At 43.6% G+C, this 21,319-nt stretch overlaps 1 protein-coding gene across 1 annotated transcript in view; it reads left to right on the top strand.

The window, feature by feature from the left end:
- Nucleotides 1-21,319, top strand: part of GUCY2C (guanylate cyclase 2C) — a 255,706-nt gene that overhangs the window by 63,242 nt on the left and 171,145 nt on the right. The gene's annotated exons all lie outside the window — the stretch shown is intronic.

The following is a 21,319-nucleotide window of genomic DNA, read 5'->3' as shown; positions in this document are numbered from 1 at the left end:
AAAACAAACATGCTAAATAGCATTTATATTTAAAGGGACACTGTCATAAACTATAAAAAGTATATGGACGTCAGCATACCGATAATTTTCTCGTTTATTTAGCCATAAACCTTAACTTGGCCATACATTACTGATTTCAGATATCTGTTTTCTGAACAACTTTTGGAGTTTGACAACAACATAAGTCAAAATGACAAATTATGATCGATCTCTGCTTTGATCTATATACCTGTTTAAGAAATAAAAACACAGTGCTCAATAGTGAAGAAACCATTTCGTATGTTGAGAATGGACAGATGGAGGTATAACTGCTCACCTGGGCGATATGTTCTTGTACAATATCTTTAAACAGTTTAGGACCAGCTGCAGTTCCTCCATGGCCGGTTGTGCATAAAAGCATCCGCAATAAGTAGCATAAATAAGGTTAAATAAACAAGGATATCTGGGCGCTGCTGGATGAAGGACATAGACTGGAAACCGTTCGTAAGAGTTTTTATTTATCTCATAGGGCTATAGGTTTCAACGCCGAACAGGTTCATTCCTTGCCTGTGGCAGACATCTGCTCAGTGTTGAAACACGTAGGTTGCCCTATGAAAAAAACAAACTCTTTTAAACGGATACCAGTCTGTGTTCTTCATCCAGCAGCACTCAGATAACCTTGTTTTTTAACCTTATTTATTATGTTTTAATCTATGGCCTGGTCTGGAATTCTATCGATGAGATGCAGTTCAGTTGTTTTACGTGAAAGACTCTCCAATGGCTGGACCTGACAATGATCGAAAAAAATCCAACATGTCAGATCTGTCATGCCGAAGTGCCGACATCTGGCAGAAAATGGCCAAATAAGCATTTTCGGACATCCAAAATCTCTAGTGTATGGTGCGCTTTATATCATGCAACGTTTCAGCCTTAACTAAAAGCCTTTCTCAAGTAGTGAAACAATGCAATCAATTATCCTTAAGTACCCAAATTAGGAGTGAAAAAGGAGATGCCATTAAATTACCATCATATATAGCTGACAAGTAAAATCCATCATGGTGAGGATTCAGTTGCTGCATAAGTGACTACAATACAGCTGTATAAGTGTAGAGTGGAGCCGAGACATTGGTGATGGAAAATCCAAAAATGTCCAGCAGCCGTGGCGTAACTACTGCTATAGCAACCGTAGCGGCTGCTACGGGGTCCGCAGCATGGCCGGAGGCTCCGCTAGCAGCCGCTATGGCTACTACAGCGCGACGCCACTGAAGGTTTTGTTCCTACAAAAGACATGCATCCCCTATCCACAGGATAGGGGATACATGTGTGATCGCTGGGACGCACAGCAATAAGGAGAACGGGGGACCGAAAGTTCCCCGAAGTTCTCCATGACAAACTTTGGACTTCCGGGGTCTGTCTGCAGCTCCATCGAAATGAATTGCGCACTGGTCGCGCTTGCGCGCATGCATGACCAGCGCTCCTTTCATTTTTATTGAACTGCGCAGATGCCGGAAGTCCGAGGTTTGTCATGGAGAACTTCGGGGGACTTTCGGTCCCCCATTCTCCTTATCGCTGCCAGCGATCACACATGTATCCTCTATCCTGTGGGGGGGGGGTCTGTATGGCGTTATCTACAGGGGGGGTTCTGTTTGGCGCTATCTACAGGGGGGGTCTGTATGGCGTTATCTACAGGGGGGGTCCGTTTGGCGTTACCTACAGGGGGGGTCTGTATGGCGTTATCTACAGGGGGGTCTGTATGGCGTTATCTACAGGGGAAGTCTGTATGGCGTTATCTACGGGGGGTGGTCTGTATGGCGTTATCTACAGGGGGTCTGTATGGTGTTATCTACAGGGGGACTGTATGGCGTTATCTACAGGGGGGACTCTGTATGGCATTATCTACAGGGGGATCTGTATGGCGTTCTCTACAGGGGGGTCTGTATGGCGTTATCTACAGGGGGGTTTGTATGGCATTATCTACAGGGGAGGCTGTATGGCGTTATCTACAGGGGGGATTTGGGGCTGTAAGACGTTATCTACAGGGGGTCTGTATGGCGTTATCTACAGGGGGTCTGTATGGCGTTATCTACAGGGGGGACTGTATGGCGTTATCTACAGGGGGGACTGTATGGCGTTATCTACAGGGGGGTTTGTATGGCGCCATCTACAGGGGGTCTGTATGGCGTTATCTACAGGGGGGTCTGTATGGCGTTATCTACAGGGGGGGTCTGTATGGCGTTATCTACAGGGGAGTCTGTATGTTGTTATCTACAGGGGGGATCTGTATGGCGTTATCTACAGGGGGGATCTGTATGGCGTTATCTACAGAGGGGCTGTATGGCGATATCTACAGTGGGGATTTGGGGCGGTAACATGTTATCTACAGGGGGGCTGTGTGGCATTATCTACAGGGGGGCTGTATGGCGTTATCTACGGGGGGTCTGTATGGCATTATCTACAGGGGGTCTGTATGGCGTTATCTACAGGGGGGGTCTGTATGGCGTTATCTACAGGGGGGTCTCTGTATGGCATTATCTACAGGGGGTCTGTATGGCATTATCTACAGGGGGGTCTGTATGGCGTTATCTACAGGGGGGTTTGTATGGCGTTATCTACAGGGGGGTCTATATGGTGTTATCTACAGGGGGGTCCGTATAGCGTTATCTACAGGGGAGTCTGTATGTTGTTATCTACAGGGGGGATCTGTATGGCATTATCTACAGGGGGGATCTGTATGGCATTATCTACAGGGGGGCTGTATGGATATGCCATAAGTGTCTATATTTGGAATAACCCTGTCAGAATTTGCAGGACATTCAGCTAAGGCCTTATGCACACTTCCTTCACCGTTTTATCAGCCGTTTTTGACGGATCCGTGTGCTCGTTTTGTTATCCATGTGGTTTCCGTGTGCACTCCGTGTTTCCGTTTCCGAGCATGGTACTGTCCAGGGTGCTGAAAGAGCATGGTTGTTAAGCGCTAGTCACTGTACAGGGTGCTGAAAGAGTTAATGGGCTGCACTGATCGGCGGTAACTCTTTCAGCACCCTGGACAATGACTAGCGCTGAAGAATGACCATGCTCGGCGCTCACAAAATACAATTCTAATTAAATAATAAAAAAATAAAAATCAGTTCATACTTACCCAGAACTCCCTGCTTTTTCCTCCTGTCTGGCCTCCTGGGATGATGTTTCATTCCATGTCACCACTGCAGCCAATCACAGGCTGTAGTGGCTGTAGTGGCGGTCACATGGGATAAAACTCATAACAGAAGGCCGGACTGGATGACGTCAGAAGGCCGGCCTCCTGGGATGACGCTTCATCCCATGTGACCGCCTCTGCAGCCAATCACAGGCTGCAGTGGCCACAGGGACTGCCGCGTCATACAGGAAGGTCAGACTGGAGGAAGAGGAGGGACTCGTCACCAAGGCAATGACCGGGGTACAAATGAACTGCATTTTATTTTATTTTTATCAGCAGCCTCTTCTCTCTATCAGTGCTGGATAGAGAGAAGTGGCTGCCGATTATTGTAATATCTCTAATGTACTTCTGCCCGCCCGACCGTTGCTAGGCAATGGCTCCGTCACACACAGACGGCACACGAATGCCTTCCGTGTGCCTTCAGTTTTTTTGACGGCCCCATTGACTTGCATGGGCTTCACGGTCACGGAATCTCGTACCAAAGTAGGACATGCTCTACTTTTGTCGGAACGGAGCAACGGGACCGTCAAAAAAACTGAAGCGTGCATGGCCCCATTGAAATGAATGGGACAGGGTGCTAGCCATCAGAAAAACGGCTAGCACCCTGAAGGAAAAGACTGAAGTGGGCATGAAACCTAAGTGAAGGAGTTGCACAGACTCTACAGAAGCTAAATTGTAGGAGCTATAGACTACTTAGAAAGTTGCTTAATTTTGTATTTAGGAAGCAAAGGAACAATAATAAATAAATAAATCAGTGCAAATGTAAAAAGCTTAACCCCTACCTGCCCGAGGACCCAACTATACCACCTGGTGAAAGGTAACTTCCTGCACCTGGACGTACAGTTACTGAGACGTTCCCGGTGAGCACTGTCTTAACGGACAGTGTCCAGGAACCGATAGATCAGCTGCCCCCGACAGCGATTGCCGCAGTTAAAGGTTTTGTAGCAGATTGACACCCCCCACTACGCAATCGCTGGGGTGCCAATGGTTAGCATGGCAACCAGAGGCCTGCCATGTACGGAAGCCTATGAGGATCCGCCTCCAGCAGGTCCGGATAGGCTTTCTGTCATTGTCACACTGACAGCTGTAATACTGTAATATATTACACTACATAGGAAGTGTAATGTACTAGAGCAGAGATCAGTGCTGCAGGTCTTCAAGTCCCCTAGTGGGGCAAAATAAGAAAACAAAAAAAGTTAATAAAAATGTTGTATAAAAAGTATAAAATTAAGGGTAAAAATAAAAATCATTGTAAAAATAAAAGTTCTAAGTTAAAAAAACAAAAACTGCCTTTTTCCTATAAGTCTATCTATTTGGTATCACCGCGATCGTAATGACCCAAACTATAAAACTATAATGCTATATATAAAACTATAACTATAAAACTATAATGTTATTTTTCCCGCACGGTGAACACCGCAAAAAAAATAAAAAATCAATGACAGAATCGCTTTTTTTGGGTCACCACCCCAATACAGATCTCTACAAATAATAAAACAGTAAACTTTGCATGTCTGTACAATGAAAATATTTGCAAAAAAAAAATGATTGGGGCGATGAAGCATAAGGGTATGTTCACACGAGGTCATTACGTCCGTAATTGACGGACGTATTTCGGCCGCAAGTCGGGCTCCTAGCATCATAGTTATGTACGACGCTAGGAGTCCCTGCCTCGCTGCTGGACAACTGTCTCGTACTGAAAACATGATTACAGTATGGGACAGTTGTCCGGCAGCGAGGCAGGGACTCCTAGCGTCGTACATAACTATGATGCTAGTAGCCTGGCTCCCTGCACTGTGTTCGGTCCGGTACTTGCGGCCGAAATACGTCCATCAATATTTCTAAAAACTGCAGAATCTGGGCAATAACTATTGAGTTGCGTTTCTCTCTTCTGCGTTACAGAAAAAACTGTATTACAAATGAATTTCGTAAAAAAAAATTGAAATTTGTAAATTTGACCTCTACTTTGCTTTATTTCCTGTGAAACGCCTAAAGAGTTAAAATAATTTCTGAATGCTGTTTTGAATACTTTGATGGGTACAGTTTTTAAAATGGGGTGATTTATGGGGACTTCCTAATATATAAGGCCCTCAAAGTAGCTTCAGAACGGAACTGGTCCCTGAAAAAATAGCCTTTTGAAATTTTCTTGAAAATGTGAGAAATTGCAGCTAAAGTTCTAAGCCTTGTAACGTCCTAGAAAAATAAAAGGACGTTCAAAAAAACGATGCAAACATAAAGTAGACCTATGGGAAATGTTAACTAGTAAATATTTAGTGTGGTATTACGATCTGTTTTACAAGCAGATACATAAAAATTTAGAAAAATGCAGATTTTTGCAAATTTTCTCTAAATTTTGGTGTTTTTTACAAATAAATATTGAATTTAATGACCAAATTTTTTCAGTATCATAAAGTACAACATGTCACGAGTAAACATTCTCAGAATCACTTGGATAAGCAAAAGCATCCTGGAGTTATTACCACATAAAGTAACACATGTCAGATTTGCAAAAATCGGCTGTGTCCACAAGGCCAAAACAGGCTTAGACACTAAGGCTATGTTCACACGGGGTCTTTTGCCGAGTTTTTTGACGCGGAAACCGCGTCGCAAAACTCGGCAGAAACGGCCCGAGAACGCCTCCCATTGATTTCAATGGGAGGCGTCGGCGTCTTTTTCCCGCGAGCAGTAAAACTGCCTCGCGGGAAAAAGAAGCGACATGCCCTATCTTCGGGCGCTTCCGCCTCCGACCTCCCATTGACTTCAATGGGAGGCAGGAGAAAGCGTGTTTTCTGCCCGCGGCGCTCAATGGCCGCGGGCGAAAAACGGCGCGATCATTGCTATTCACACGGAGTATTTTGGGGGAGGAATATCTGCCTCAAAATTCCGTTTGGAGCTTTGAGGCAGATATTCCTCCCCCAAAATACTCCGTGTGAACATAGCCTTAAGGGGTTAAGATCATTTTTGGAGTTTTTGTCTGTTTATTTGTAAAAACTACTGACCCAATTCTGATGGAGTTTTTATTTCATTGCAATTGGTTCACTCAATCACAAGAAATGCGAATTTCATGTTTTAAAAAATTCATTTACATTGCATTAGTACAACAACAACAAACCCATGGAAACCATGGCAACCAATCACATTTTTACTTTCATTTTGAATTGTCTTGAAAAAATAGACACCAGTAGGTTGCTATGGGCAACTGCTCCAAATTTCATTTATACTGATTGTTATAAAAGGGAGAGGTTGCAATCAATCAGATTCCTGCAAATTTTTCAAGCTGCCTCAGAAAAATTACAGCTGTGATCTGATTGGTTGCTAAGGACAACAACTCCAACTTTCGTCTATATTGGTTTTTTTTATGCATCGGAGGAACATATAACTTCCAATCATGTTTCGGTTTTCATTGTCCAAGCTGCCTAAAAAAAAAAGAACTGTAATCTGATTGGTTGTTATTGACAACAGCTCCAACATTTGTCTACATTGATTTTTACACAAAGTAAGGAGATATAGCAAGCAATCAGATCACTGCTATAATTCACCTGCTGCCTCACAAGAATGTAAACTACAATCTGATTGGTTGCTATGGACAAAAGTTCCAACATTTGTCTGTATTAGATATTACACATAGAAGAGAGATAAAGTAACCAATCTGCTCGCTGCTTTCATGCACCTAGCTGCATCAAAAAACTGTAATCTGATTGGTTGGTTCAAAGGGCTCGGACAGCGGCCTCTCGAGAGAGGTCTCAAGAGAGTAAATGCCTTCCAGAGAAAGATCTAATATTTCTCAATATAGCAGAAATGCAAAAAGAATGAGACTAATTAGGTCTCAAGAATCTGAAGAAGATCATGAGGCGACACTTACTGCAGATCAATAACGTCAGGCCAGAACTCGCGCATCAGAAACTTCTTCCCAGCGTGAGGCTCAGCTAAGTACACAGCGTGTCCGCATGGCGGACTCTCGGTCTCTGGAGAGTAAGGCTATGTTCACACGGGGTATTTTGCCGAGTTTTTGGACGCGGAAGCCGCGTCGCAAAACTCGGCAGAAACGGCCCGAGAACGCCTCCCATTGATTTCAATGGGAGGCGTCGGCGTCTTTTTCCCGCGAGCAGTAAAACTGCCTCACGGGAAAAAGAAGCGACATGCCCTATCTTCGGGCGCTTCCGCCTCCGACCTCCCATTGACTTCAATGGGAGGCAGGAGAAAGCGTATTTCTCGCTGTTTTATGCCCGCGGCGCTCAATGGCCGCGGGCGAAAAACGGCGCGATAATTGCCGCGAAAATCGGCGTGCAGGGAGAGGAATATCTGCCTCAAAGTTCCAAACGGAATTTTGAGGCAGATATTCCTCCCCCAAAATACTCCGTGTGAACATAGCCTAACGAGGAACGTGAAGCGCGACTATCTGCTGACATACAGCGCCATGCATCATCACACGAGTCTGAAACTTTCACTGACAGAGAATCTTGCTTGAGTTGTTAGAGAGCTCGCACAGCGGCCTCTCGAGAGCTTGAAAGTAGTGAAGAATGTGAAGCATGATTAACCGCCGATCGCAAACGTCACAACTATGCCAGAAATCTCGAAAGCGAAGACCAATATTAACGACGATTGGAATCAGCAAGAGAGAATTATGAACGCACGCGCCAGGATAATTAAAGTTATTTATTGACAGATGGGGAAAGAGTAGATGAAATACGGAATGCAGAAACAGCAGAATAATGTCAATCACACATAGAGGCTGATGGAATTCGACACTCTTTTAATAGAATGTCCATTTCATCAGAAGTTCTTGTTCTTTGGGTCAATAAGGAAACAGCAGGTTTTATGTATTTCCCTAAGATTGACTATGCTGAATTGCTTCCATAGGTGGTATGGTCGTAATTTGCAATTTTTGCGGTGCTCTCAAATGGAGAAAAGAACCAAATGGAATCGGTTGTTCAAGTGGTAAAGTTCACATTGAAAAATTTTAAGAAACTCAAGTGCTTATAAAACAACTTTTAAATGGTAACCATCCACAATCAAAACACTTCTTAGACAGTATCCGTTTCTATAACAGCGCATTCCAAATGACATATTTTGGGGCAAAACTAATTACAGAGGGACCATTCAGGCCAACCTTCAAGGTGCAAGGCCAAGTTTACCATCTCATCGGATCTTTGCTACCACAAGATGAGCCAAAATTACAATGAACAGGCCAATATCAGAAATCAGAACTTTCCACAACTAAATAGTAACCTTATATCTCCACTTCAAAACATGTTGCATCAGGTGAATCCGTATGTGCATAGTTTCAAAGCTGCATTACAGTCTATTCCGCAGGTGCAAAGCAATGATTACAAAATGATCATCAGCGCAGATAGACATCCAGTTGCTGAACACTTCGCCAGTTATAACGCCTCCGTCACAGATGAAGTTGCAGTGGTTTTAGTTGATCAGGAGTGCGATAGGCGTGACATCGTGTTTGGCACTCATGACGATCGCCTGCAACACACGCACACAGAGCTTATGACGTCCTGCAATATCCTTTAATTTATTGCCACGGCGAAGATGGGTAGAATTTTGGACCCTACCAAGTTAATCCTACTACTAGGGTAACAAATTTTCATAAAAATATATCAGCCCAGCAATTTTATTCATACCTGCTGCAGATAAGGCGTAATCGTTTTATCTATTTGCAACGATTTAGAGGATTGTTCAGCCAATTTAATGTGGACATGTATGCAAAACGGAGTTATGTTTAGTATACATACGCACTAACCAGACACGTTTACGCGCTGAAGATTACGTGCATCTGCGAGATGCCATGCAACAAGATAATAACGTGGAAAACTTAGGGCGATCAGTTATCCTGCCATCCAGTTTTACCAGTGGTCCGCGTTACATGCATGAACGTACACAAGATGCTTTCTGCTACGTCTGAAAATAAGGCCAGCCTGACCTTTTCATTACGTTCACAACTAATCCAAAGTATTACTAAATTTCCAAAGAACTTCTCGGAGGACAGGCGTCCTATTGTAGGCATGATATTATAGCCAGAGTTTTCCACTTAAAACTAAAGTTGATGATCGACCTGATCACAAAACAAAAAGTTTTCGGTTCAGCTCTTTGTTTCATGTACAGCATTGAGTGGCAAAAGCGTGGCTTGCCACACGCCCACATTCTCCTGTGGCTGCATGGAAAAATTCATCACAATGCTGTTGACACGGTCATAAGTGCTGAATTTCCTGACCGGAACGAAGATCCGATATTGCACGAGATTGTAAAGACGCACATGGTTCATGGGCTATGCGGTGCTTTAAATAGAAACTCTCCTTGCATGCAGGAGGGTCATTGCTCTAAAAGATACCCTAGAGCGCTATTAGAGCAAACGATGTCGGGGGAAATACGGATATCCGTTGTATCGTCGAAGATCACCCCTACAAGGCGGTTTCACATCTACTATTAGAAATAATAATGAATACAACGAAGTCACGAGGTTCCAATCTGGCCGATATATAAGCTCTCCTGAGGCAGTGGGGTGCATTTTGAGCTTCCACATTCACAAGAGACATCCGCCAGTGATGCATCTTGATGTTCACCTTGAAGGCGGGCAACGGGTGTACTTCAACCCTGAAAATGTGGCAGAGTGCTTAGAAAGTCTGAGACAAACCACTTTGCTGGCATACTTTCAACTTTGTGAAAGGGATGCTTTTGCAAAAACACTGTTATATAACGAAGTTCCATCATATTATACTTATAATAAGCAGCAAGGTGTTTTTAACCGTAGAAGACGTGGAACAGCTGTGAATGGCGAGCCCGGCATTTTAAAAGAACACGTCATTGGGAGAGTCTATACTGTGCATCCAAACAACTCCGAATGCTATTACTTATGCTTACTTCTACATACAGTGCGAAGACCTACTTCTTTTGACGAATTGCGAAAGGTTGACGATATGAATATCCTACTTACCAGGCTGCTTGCCGAGTGCGTAACTTGGTAGATGGTGATCAGCATTGGGATGGCGCTGCGTCATCAATAGTCCACATCGCTTGCATCATTTATTTGCCATTTTGCTATTTTTTTGTGGATTTTCGGATGCTGCACATTTGTGGCAAAAATATCAGGAAAAATTAGTTGAAGACTTTTTCAGGAATGCACAACTAAACAATAACTGAAAACTAAACGACACGTTGTGTGAAAGTAATATGAATCGATGTTTCCTGGCTATCCAAGACATAGTTACATCTATAGGGGGTAAACCTGTCTCTCAATATGGTACGCCCACACCAGCTTTAGACGGGGAACGCATTGATACGGAGTACGTGGCGGAAATAAACTAGAATTCAGCGGAACTGGCTGAAACATTGCAAAACGGTGTCTCACCAAAGTCATCTTTGCCCAAATACACAATCAAAGCAAAATTGCTCTTGCTGTGGCTTCATCGGGCATAGCAGCCACATTGATGCACAGAGGCAAAACCGCCCATACAATGTTCAAGATCCCGATTGACTTGAATCTTACGGAAAGCCCAGTGTGTAATGTTTCTAGAAAAAGCAACAAAGCAAGGGTTCTATGCGATTGCTGCTTAGTAATATGGGATGAGTGTGTAACCCAGCAAAAGGATTGTATGGCATTGAGAAATGGGAGGTTGTGGCCGGCCACTAGAGGGCGCTGTGAGGTTAGTACATCGACAGTGTTTAGTGTGTGGAGTGATATACAAGAGAGGTCTAGTGAGGAAGTGTCTGGAGAGAGGTCTGAGAAGCGCTGGACAGGAAGAGACAGAGACTGGACTGAGAGAGCTGTAGCAAGTAAGGAAGACATTGTGACTCAGATAACTGTAAAAGATAAAGAGCATTCTGGCCAGCAGCAGAGCATAAGTAATGTGAAGTATCAGACACGCATTTACTGGAGTTCCAAGTTAAGGAGATCCGGCTGAAGTTAAGAAGAGAGTGTTTAGAGCAAGAAGCTGAAGACGCCATTTTGAGCATAAGGTAACATAGAGCCATTAAGTGCCGGATCATCAGAGAGTGCATTGTATTACATTGCCGGACCTCAAAGATCACATTACACTAAACCTGGAAGCTAAGAGACTTTATTATCCTAAGGCACCGGATAAAGAGAACATATTTTAATCATTACGGATTATAAGAGACTGTGTTATATTGAAGTGCCGGATAAAAGCAGAGACTGTATTGTTTACCGAGCACCAGTTATATTTTGCCTAGAGCTCAAGTTTTTGACTGTTGTCATATTTTCTGCATGTTCAGTAAAGACAAAAACGAATATAATCCCGGTGTCAGTAATTATTGTCCTTAAAGTCATATTACAACTTGGCGTAGTCCGGCAGGATGGATGCAGATACAATGGACGAGACAACATTATCATCCAGTGTGACCCATCCAATGATACCGGTGGGAGCCCTCTTAAATCATTTGCCAAAGTTTAATGGATCTGATCTATTGTTGGAAGATTGGAGTGAACGGCTGGAAGGAGCGGCACGGCTCTGTAATGTCGCTCCACATTTAAAAGTAGAATTGGCGCTAAGTACCTTAGAAGGAGAAGCTAGGAAAACCGTTTTGTTACAGCCAGCACGACACCGACAAACCTTCGAACAAATTCGGCAGCTATTAGATGATGTGTATGGGGATACGTCCTCTGAGGGCATGATAAGGAAGCGATTCTTTGCCCGCCAGCAGAAAGAAGAAGAGACACTGGCGCAGTTTGCAAATGGATTACAGGAAATAATGGCAATGTTGCAACGTAAAGAAGAACAATCAGCCGGGTCCTTTACCAATGTACACGTAGTATTGCGGGATCAGTTTGTAATAGGTCTCAAGAATCCACCGTTAAGGAGAACTCTGAAGGAAAAGTTAAAGAAAGAACCAGATATGACGATTCATCAATTATTGACGGAAGCTATCGCATTGGAAAAAGAGGAATCGGCCAGCACTGATACGGTGGTCAGGCAAGCAGAAATTGTAACCAAGAAGAACCCCGACATGGAGGCAAGGATGGAGTCATTGGAAGGTGCCATGAGAGAGTTGAAAGCCGCTATTACTACTAAGCCTGACCCTGGAACTCTAGTTCGATACTCACAAGAGAGACAGTCGTTTGCAGATAGGAGGAATCAAGGTAGGAATGCTCCAGACCCTACCATCTGCTATAATTGTGGCCGAGCAGGACACATTGCTAGAAATTGCATGCGTTCTCACTATCAGAGCAATCGCAGGAATTTAAACTAGAACGACCTGTAGTTGAGGGGCAAACTACAGGGGAGTCCACGGATACATGCCCTGCGTTAGATGCTACAGATATAGTGGGGGAATGTCCCGTCGTCGTAGCAAAATTCAATGGCGTTGAGTTGTCATGTTTAATCGATACTGGATCTCAAGTGACCACTATGGATAAAGTTGTGTTTGAAACTTATTTCCCTTCCTTGTTATGTGAGAAGAGTGACACTTGGATAAGACTCAAGGCAGCTAATAGTTTACCTATCCCTATCCTGGGAGTTATACAAATGGACATTTCAATATGGAATCGTGATTTGAACAAAAAGGGGGTTATCATAGTAGAAAAAGCTATGGACTCTGAAATTCCCGTGATTCTAGGAATGAATATATTGCGGGACTTAGATGGAGTAATGTCACAAGAGCTGGGCCCAAAATACTGGAAACAAATACCCACTCAACGACCTTCTCAAATGGCTTTACAGCGCACTTTAAAACATTGTCGCATTAATGGAGAACTGTTAAATTGGCCTGGAAGGGTAGGACTGGTTAAGATACCAGCCTCTCGAAGTATACAAGTACCAGCAGGCCATGAAATGTTGTTACCCTTGCCAGTGGGTACTAATAAAGTGTTAAAGGGCACCACTGTGTTAATTGAATCAGCTCTGCAGAAAGAAGGAGTAGCCGTGGCCCGGTCGATATGCAAGGTGCAGGCTGGACAAGTATTATTACGAGTGGTTAATATCACGAAACAAAATGTAACCTTATTTCCCCGGGAACTAGTAGCTGAAGTGTTTCCGGTGAGGGAGGAACAAGTGGAAAGCCGTTCAGATTGGCAAGTGAGTTATCCTTGTGAAAGTGTAGCTGTGGTTACAGTGTGTCGAGCCACCACTCAAGCTAATGACACCATTGGGAGGCGATTACTGGAGCAAATACCTTTAGAAGGAACGGATTTGACTACCAGACAAATAGATGAAGTGGCGGAAGTGTTAGGAGAGCACTCCAAGGCTTTTTCCAAGAATGAAGCAGACTTTGGGTTGACAACAACTTTAAAACATGAAATACATACGGGAAATGCTCACCCGGTACGAGAACGATACCGTACCATTCCGCCCGCTTTTTATCAAGAAGCCAAAGTGTTGCTAAAACGCATGCTAGACAGTCATGTTATCCGACCCAGTAAAAGTCCATGGGCTTCTCCCATAGTATTAGTAAAGAAGAAAGATGGAAGCTTGCGGTTCTGTGTAGATTACCGGCGATTGAATGCCTGCACCGTCAGAGATGCATACCCTTTACCACGAATAGAAGACTCTTTGCTGGCTTTGGGTAAGGCCAAATACTTCTCTACCCTGGATTTGGCCAGTGGGTACTGGCAAGTACCAGTTGCAGAAGAAGATCGAGAAAAGACTGCATTCATCACCCCTATGGGGTTATACGAATTTTTGAGAATGCCGTTCGGTCTAACCAATGCACCAGCTACATTTCAGCGCTTGATGGAAGTTTGTTTGGGAGATTTAAACTTTGAATGTTTGCTCATCTACCTAGATGACATCATTATCTTCTCAGCCACTTTCACAGAACATTTGGAAAGATTGAAAGTGGTACTTACGCGTATCGAAGAACATGGTCTAAAACTAAAACCGGGCAAATGTCACTTGTTTAAAGAAAGAATTGAGTACCTGGGACACGTGGTTACTAGAGACGGTGTACAACCAATGGATGCCAAAGTACGAGCCGTGCAACAATGGCCGGTACCAAAGACAGTAACAGAGCTTAGAAGTTTCCTAGGACTGATTGGATATTACAGACGGTTCATACAGAATTTTGCTAAGGTGGCTGCTCCCCTATATGTGTTACTGAATGGAACCAAACCGGGAGTCGATCATAAGAGAAGTATCACTTGGGGAATAGAGGCTGAACAAGCCTTCCAAGAGTTAAAAAGACGACTAACTGGTGCTCCTGTCTTGGCGTATGCAGATTACTCTCTACCATTTGTTTTGTGTACCGATGGAAGTTTAAAAGGATTAGGAGCTGTTCTTTCTCAAGTGCAGAATGGACGGGAACGTGTCATTGCTTATGCCAGTCGGACGCTGAGAGATGGGGAAAAGAATCCGGACAACTATAGCTCATTCCGGTTGGAACTTTTGGCAGTCGTATGGGCGGTGACCGAGCGATTTGCAGATATCTTGCTGGGCGCAGAGTGTGTGTTATGGACTGACAATAATCCATTGGTTCATTTAGACTCGGCCAAATTGGGTGCTATGGAGCAACGTTGGCGAGCACGACTTAGCAAATTTAAATTTACTGTGAAGTACCGCCCAGGACGAGCTAATGGGAATGCAGATGCCCTGTCCCGTAATCCAGTAGATTTGCCTGAAGGACTGACTGAAGAGGAGTTAGAGGAAACAGAGACTCCTAATTTCCTTGCCAATGAAGTACATGATCAGATGCCAGGTGAGAATATTCAAAGTGCTCCGGTGCATACTGTGGAGCCCATAAGAGAAACCATCGATCAATGGACTGCTGAAGAATGGAAGAAACAGCAGTTGCAAGATATTCAAATTCGGACTGTAAGAAGATGGGTGCTAGAGAGATACCGACCCAATCAACGAGAGCGATTGCGATTGTCTGGAGTGGGACAGAGAATATATCGCCAACGAGATAGATTGGCAGTAAAACAAGGGATATTGTACCGCCGAGTATTCCTACCGACCATGGAAGGACCCATCTGGCAAGCTGTGTTGCCGGAGCGAGAGTTAGAAAGTACGGTTAAGTGGATGCATGAGAAAAAGGGGCATTATGGTCCTGAAAAGACTTTCCGTTGGTTGCAACAATTCTACTATCATCCTTTGCTGTTTGCAGTGGCACGGAAAGTGTGTCAGAACTGTAGAAATTGCACCCTGGCCAGAGCGGCTGAACAACAAGCTCCGGTGGGGCATATACAGACGCATTATCCATTACAGTTGGTCATGATGGACTATTTGACAGTAGATGAGTCTTTACAAGGGTACAGATATTTATTGGTTGTGATAGACCACTTCACCAAATTCACAGTGGCCGTACCTACCAGAGATCAAACGGCTGAATCTGCGGCACAGGGATTGTGGACTCATTTCATCTTACCCTATGGATGTCCTTCACAGCTTCACTCTGATCAAGGAGCTTGTTTTGAGGGGCGAGTAATAGAAGAATTATGCAGATTGTACCAGATTAAAAAAGACCCGCACGACCCCGTATCACCCTCAAGGGAACGGGGCCTGTGAAAGGGTGAATCGGACCATATTGCAGTTGTTGCGAACACTGGAGAAACAAAAAAAAGAGAGATGGCCTGACTACATTGCAGAATTAATCTGGATCTATAATAACACTGTACATGCCACTACTGGATATTCTCCTTTTCTGTTAATGTTCGGAAGAAATGGACGATGTCCCCTAAATTTAATGATGCCTATCCCGGAAGAACAAGAAGAGTGGATTCCGCAGACCTGGATGTGGGGTCATCGACGCAAGGTACAAGAAATGTATAATTTAGTGGCGCAGAGACTGGGGCCTCATGATCTTACAGTAAATCAGAAATTGAAGGAACTACCTTTGCAAGTGGGTGATAGAGTAATCGTGCGAAACCAGGGTGCAAGAAGAGCAGGAAAGCTGCAATGGAAGTGGGAAACCTTGGCGTATGAGGTGGTGCGTCAGCCCAATCCATATATTCCTGTATTTGTGATCAAGCCGGAGGGTAGTAGTGGCCCTTTGAAAACCGTACACAGAAATATGCTGAGACCCTGCACATTTATAAGTCGTGAACCAGAAGCAAACACTAGAGATCCTCCTGTTGCAACACCCGTTCCCGTAGATGAAGGTTGGTGGAGTCCGCCGGTTCAAGTACCAGAGAGACATGAAAGTACCAGTGAAGTACAAGAAGAGAATGTTACTCCTGTGGAAGAAGAGTTGTCACAGGTACGTCATTCTCAGCGATCCAATTTTGGAAGACTTCCTTCTAGGTTTGAAGGATTTGTGACGCCACAGCAAGTTGCCGGGACGGCAACTGATAAACCTGGGGGAAAAGATGTAACCCAGCAAAAGGATTGTATGGCATTGAGAAATGGGAGGTTGTGGCCGGCCACTAGAGGGCGCTGTGAGGTTAGTACATCGACAGTGTTTAGTGTGTGGAGTGATATACAAGAGAGGTCTAGTGAGGAAGTGTCTGGAGAGAGGTCTGAGAAGCGCTGGACAGGAAGAGACAGAGACTGGACTGAGAGAGCTGTAGCAAGTAAGGAAGACATTGTGACTCAGATAACTGTAAAAGATAAAGAGCATTCTGGCCAGCAGCAGAGCATAAGTAATGTGAAGTATCAGACACGCATTTACTGGAGTTCCAAGTTAAGGAGATCCGGCTGAAGTTAAGAAGAGAGTGTTTAGAGCAAGAAGCTGAAGACGCCATTTTGAGCATAAGGTAACATAGAGCCATTAAGTGCCGGATCATCAGAGAGTGCATTGTATTACATTGCCGGACCTCAAAGATCACATTACACTAAACCTGGAAGCTAAGAGACTTTATTATCCTAAGGCACCGGATAAAGAGAACATATTTTAATCATTACGGATTATAAGAGACTGTGTTATATTGAAGTGCCGGATAAAAGCAGAGACTGTATTGTTTACCGAGCACCAGTTATATTTTGCCTAGAGCTCAAGTTTTTGACTGTTGTCATATTTTCTGCATGTTCAGTAAAGACAAAACGAATATAATCCCGGTGTCAGTAATTATTGTCCTTAAAGTCATATTACAAGTGCACTATGGAAAACCGTAAAGCGGTAGCAGCAGCAGATAGAACCTTGCGAGATATCTGACAAAATGACCGGCCCATGGGTGGTATGACAATGCTTTTCTGTGGCAATTTTAGGAAGACTTTCTCAGTCATAGCACGAGGAACAAGGGCAGATAAAATATCGGCCTGCCTAAAGAACTCAAGTCTGTGGCGCAATGTTATACCGATGCTTTTAACAATAAATATGCGCGCGCGAACAGGAGGCGACCCGAATGCACAAGAGTTTTCGGATTTATTACAAAAAATTGGTGACGGAACGTATCCGCAAGAAGAAGGGAAAGTTATTTTGCCTGATAATTAATGTTGTACTATTCCATCGCTGCAAGACCTCACTTCTTCTGTGTATGGTGATCCAATGCAAATAACAAATCATGAAAACTCTTGGCTATGCGAAAGAGCTGTTTTGACTCCTCGCAACGACCAGGCAGCAGCAATGAACGCTGAAATATTGACGTGTGTTCATGGAGAAAGTGCAGAATGTATCTCTATCAACAGAGTCATTGAACAAGAAGACGCTACCAACTATCCAGTGGAATTTTTGAATTCCCTAAGAACATCCGGTCTTCCGTCACACAAAATTAATTAAAAAATCGTGCAGGGGGATTCGGGGTATAAAGCGCTATCACCTGTGCCTCATCCTGTTAAAATCTCAGCTTCTATCACGCCTCCATCCTCTTCTGCCCCAGTCACTTATTCACAAGCACTGTAAACTTTCAGATTGGTTGTGCTGTGAATATTCGGAGAACGTGATTGGTTTATGTGCAGGGTAATGAACAAACAGACAAGCAGTAGAAGACTGAATTCAATGAAATGCTCAGCCCTTAGTCAGTCTTCTACTGCTTGTCTGTATGTTCATTACCCTGCACATAAACCAATCACGTTCTCCGAATATTCACAGTGCAACCAATCTGAAAGTTTACAGTGCTTGGGAATAAGTGACTGGGGCAGAAGAGGATGGAGGCGCAGCCTTATATAGTGGATCGAGCGGGTTCCCCAGCAGCATTTAAAAGAAACAGGATCCTGACCAGTCCACAGAGTTTAAGGCAGCACAGAGTATTTCAGGAGATGAGCATGCGGATCTTGTGCGGGGTGGTGACTTTCCAATCATGTGAAGGTGTTATTGAGGACAGGAGTGGAGGAGAGGTAACAGACTGAGAGCTACGTAATGGTAAGAGCAGAGTTCACAGCAGCACAGAATATTTCAGGAGAGGAGCGTGCAGATGTTGAGGAGTGTATGACGCTGACTGGTCACTGATTGGTCAGCGTCATACACATAAACATGCCCAGTTAAAAACACAGTGTGTGTCTCCGATTACAAACAAACCCTGTGATTGACTGCAGAGGCCGCGGCAGCCTGTGAGTGGCCGCAGAGGCCGCGGCAGCCTGTGATTGGCTGCAGAGGCCGCGGCAGCCTGTGATTGGCTGCAGCGGCGACATGGATGAAACGTCATCGCTGGAGGCCGGACAGGAGGAATGTAAGTATGAACGTATTTATATATTTTTTTTATTACATTAAAATTTTATTTTCCGCGCGCCGAGCATGGTACTGTCAAGGTTGCTGAAAGAGTTAGTGCAACCCATTAACTCTTTCAGCACCCTGGACAGTACCATGCTCGGTGCACAGAAATTACAGGTTCGGTCAGAACTAGTTCGGTCCGAATCGAACTTTTTCGTGAAATTCGGCGAACCAGCCGAACCGAACTTTTCATAAGTTCGTTCATCTCTAGTGCAAATGCTGCAAAACATAAAAAAAACTATATACATATGGTATCGCCACAATTGTATCAACCCGCACAATAAAGTAAAATTGTCATTTATAACCCAAGGTGAACACTGTAGAAAAAAAAAAAAAAAGGATAAAAAACATTGTGAGAATTGATTGTTCTTGGTCACCTTGCTTGCCAAAATTTTTTATAAAAAGTGATCAAAAACTTGCATGTACCCGAAAATGGTACCAATGAAAACCACAGATTGTCCAGCAACAAATAAGCCCTAACACAGCTCTGTTGGCAGTTCTGGCTTTCAGAATATGGTGACACAAAAATGTGCAGAGCGTTCCAAAAGCGGATAAGATTGGGCACCATTTATCAGTGCAACACTGACAACACATCTGCAGATTATTATTTATTTACTGCATTATTATACCCTCTTATTATGCCCTGATGTACACCGCAGAGTTTACATATGCCCCCACATTATAAACTGAAATACCAGTAAAACCCCAAACAGAACTATTATCAAGCAAAATCCACGCTCCAAATGCCAAATGGCGCTCCCTCCCTTCTAAACCCTACATCATGCCCAAACTGCAGCTTACGTCTACATATATGGCATCGCCAAACCCGGGAGAACCCACTTAACTTTTTATGAGGTATTTATCTTTAGTGGCACAAACTGGGCATAACATATTGTGCACTAAAATGGCATATCAGTGGAAAATTGCAATTTTCACTTTGCACCATCCGCTGTGCATTAACCCCTTCACGCACCATGACGCAATAGCACGTCGTGGGGTGATTTATGTAGCTGGCTCAAGCGCTGAGCTCGCTCCATATGCTGCAGGTGTCAGCTGTGTGTTACAGCTGACACCCGGGACTAACGGACAGGAACAGCGATCGCACTATTACAGAAGCCTGTAAAAATAACAATATACTACAATACATTACTATTGCAGTATATTGTACCAATGATCTAACTGGTTCAAGTCCCCCAGGGGGACTAATTAAATGTGTAAAAAAAGTAAAATAAAGTCATTAGTTGTGAAAAAAAATATTAATATTTTAAGTAACCCTTCTATTCCCTATTCCAATTCCAAAGTAATGTAAAAAAAATAAAAAAAATAAACTAAATTGGTATGACTGCATCTGTATTAGGGTATGTTCACACGATAGCGTCCGTAACGGCTGAAATTACGGGGATGTTTCCGCCTGAAAATATCCCCGTAATTTCAGCCGTAACGGCATGTGCAGGCGCTTGAACGCCGCGTCCATTACAGACGTAATTGGCGCTGCTATTCATTGAAGTCAATGAATAACGGCTCCAATTACGGCCAAAGAAGTGACAGGTCACTTCTTTGACGCGGGCATCTATTTACACGCCGTCATTTGACAGCGGCGCGTAAATATACGCCTCGTGTGAATAGACAAACGTCTGCCCATTGCTTTCAATGGGCAGATGTTTGTCAACGCTATTGAGGCGCTATTTTTGGACGTAAATCGGGGCAAAAAAGCCTGAATTACGTCCGTAATTAGTGCATGTGCACGTACTCTAAGTCAGAACTATTAAAATATACCATTGACGGTGAACGTCATAAAAAATGTAAAACCCAAAAATCACTGTTTTTTGGTCACCTTAGCTGTCAAAATTTTTTAATAAAAAGTGATCAAAAAGTTATATGTTCCAAAAAATGGTACAAATAAAAACTACAGCTCGAGCCACAAAAAATAAGCTCAATCCACAGAAAAATAAAAAAATAAATTTTTTTTTTGAACAAAAAAAACCTATATAAATGTGGTATCACCGTAATCATATTGAGCTGCAAAATAAAGTTAAGTTATCATTTTTACCACATGGTAAAAGACGTAAGAACGAAACCCAAAAAACAAAGGAGGAATCACAGTTCTTTTTTTTTCAGTTTCCCAGTACATTATATGGTACTTTAAATGGTGCCAATAGAAACTACAACTCCTCCCGCAAACAAAAAGCCCTCACACCACTCTGTTGCCGGAAAAATAAAAAAGGGTTAATTAATTTCTAATGAAAAAAAACAAAAACATTTGTGGGGTCAAAATGCTTACTACACCCCTGAAAATGCCTTAAGAGGTGTAGTTTCCAAAGTAGAGGTCACCACTTGGGGGTTTGCTTTACTATTTCACCTCAGAGCCCTGCAATTGTGGGTCAATGCTGTGGAAATCCCCAAAAGAGACATCAAATGTGCATGTTGCTCTTCACTCTTGAGCCCTATCATATGTCCAGGCAAATGATAAATGCCTTGAGGAGTGTAGTTTCCAAAATTGGGTCACTTTTTGGGGGCTTCCACTGTACTCTGGTACCCCAGGGGTTTTGCAAATGCGACATGACGCCCAAAAACCAATCCAATGCAAAATCTGCATGCCAA

This window comes from Rhinoderma darwinii, chromosome 7, assembly GCF_050947455.1.
Source record: "Rhinoderma darwinii isolate aRhiDar2 chromosome 7, aRhiDar2.hap1, whole genome shotgun sequence".
In the NCBI taxonomy this organism is placed as follows: Eukaryota; Metazoa; Chordata; class Amphibia; order Anura; family Rhinodermatidae; genus Rhinoderma; species Rhinoderma darwinii.
Note: the sequence above shows the minus strand (reverse complement) of the source record. Positions and strands in the feature narration are given on the sequence as shown.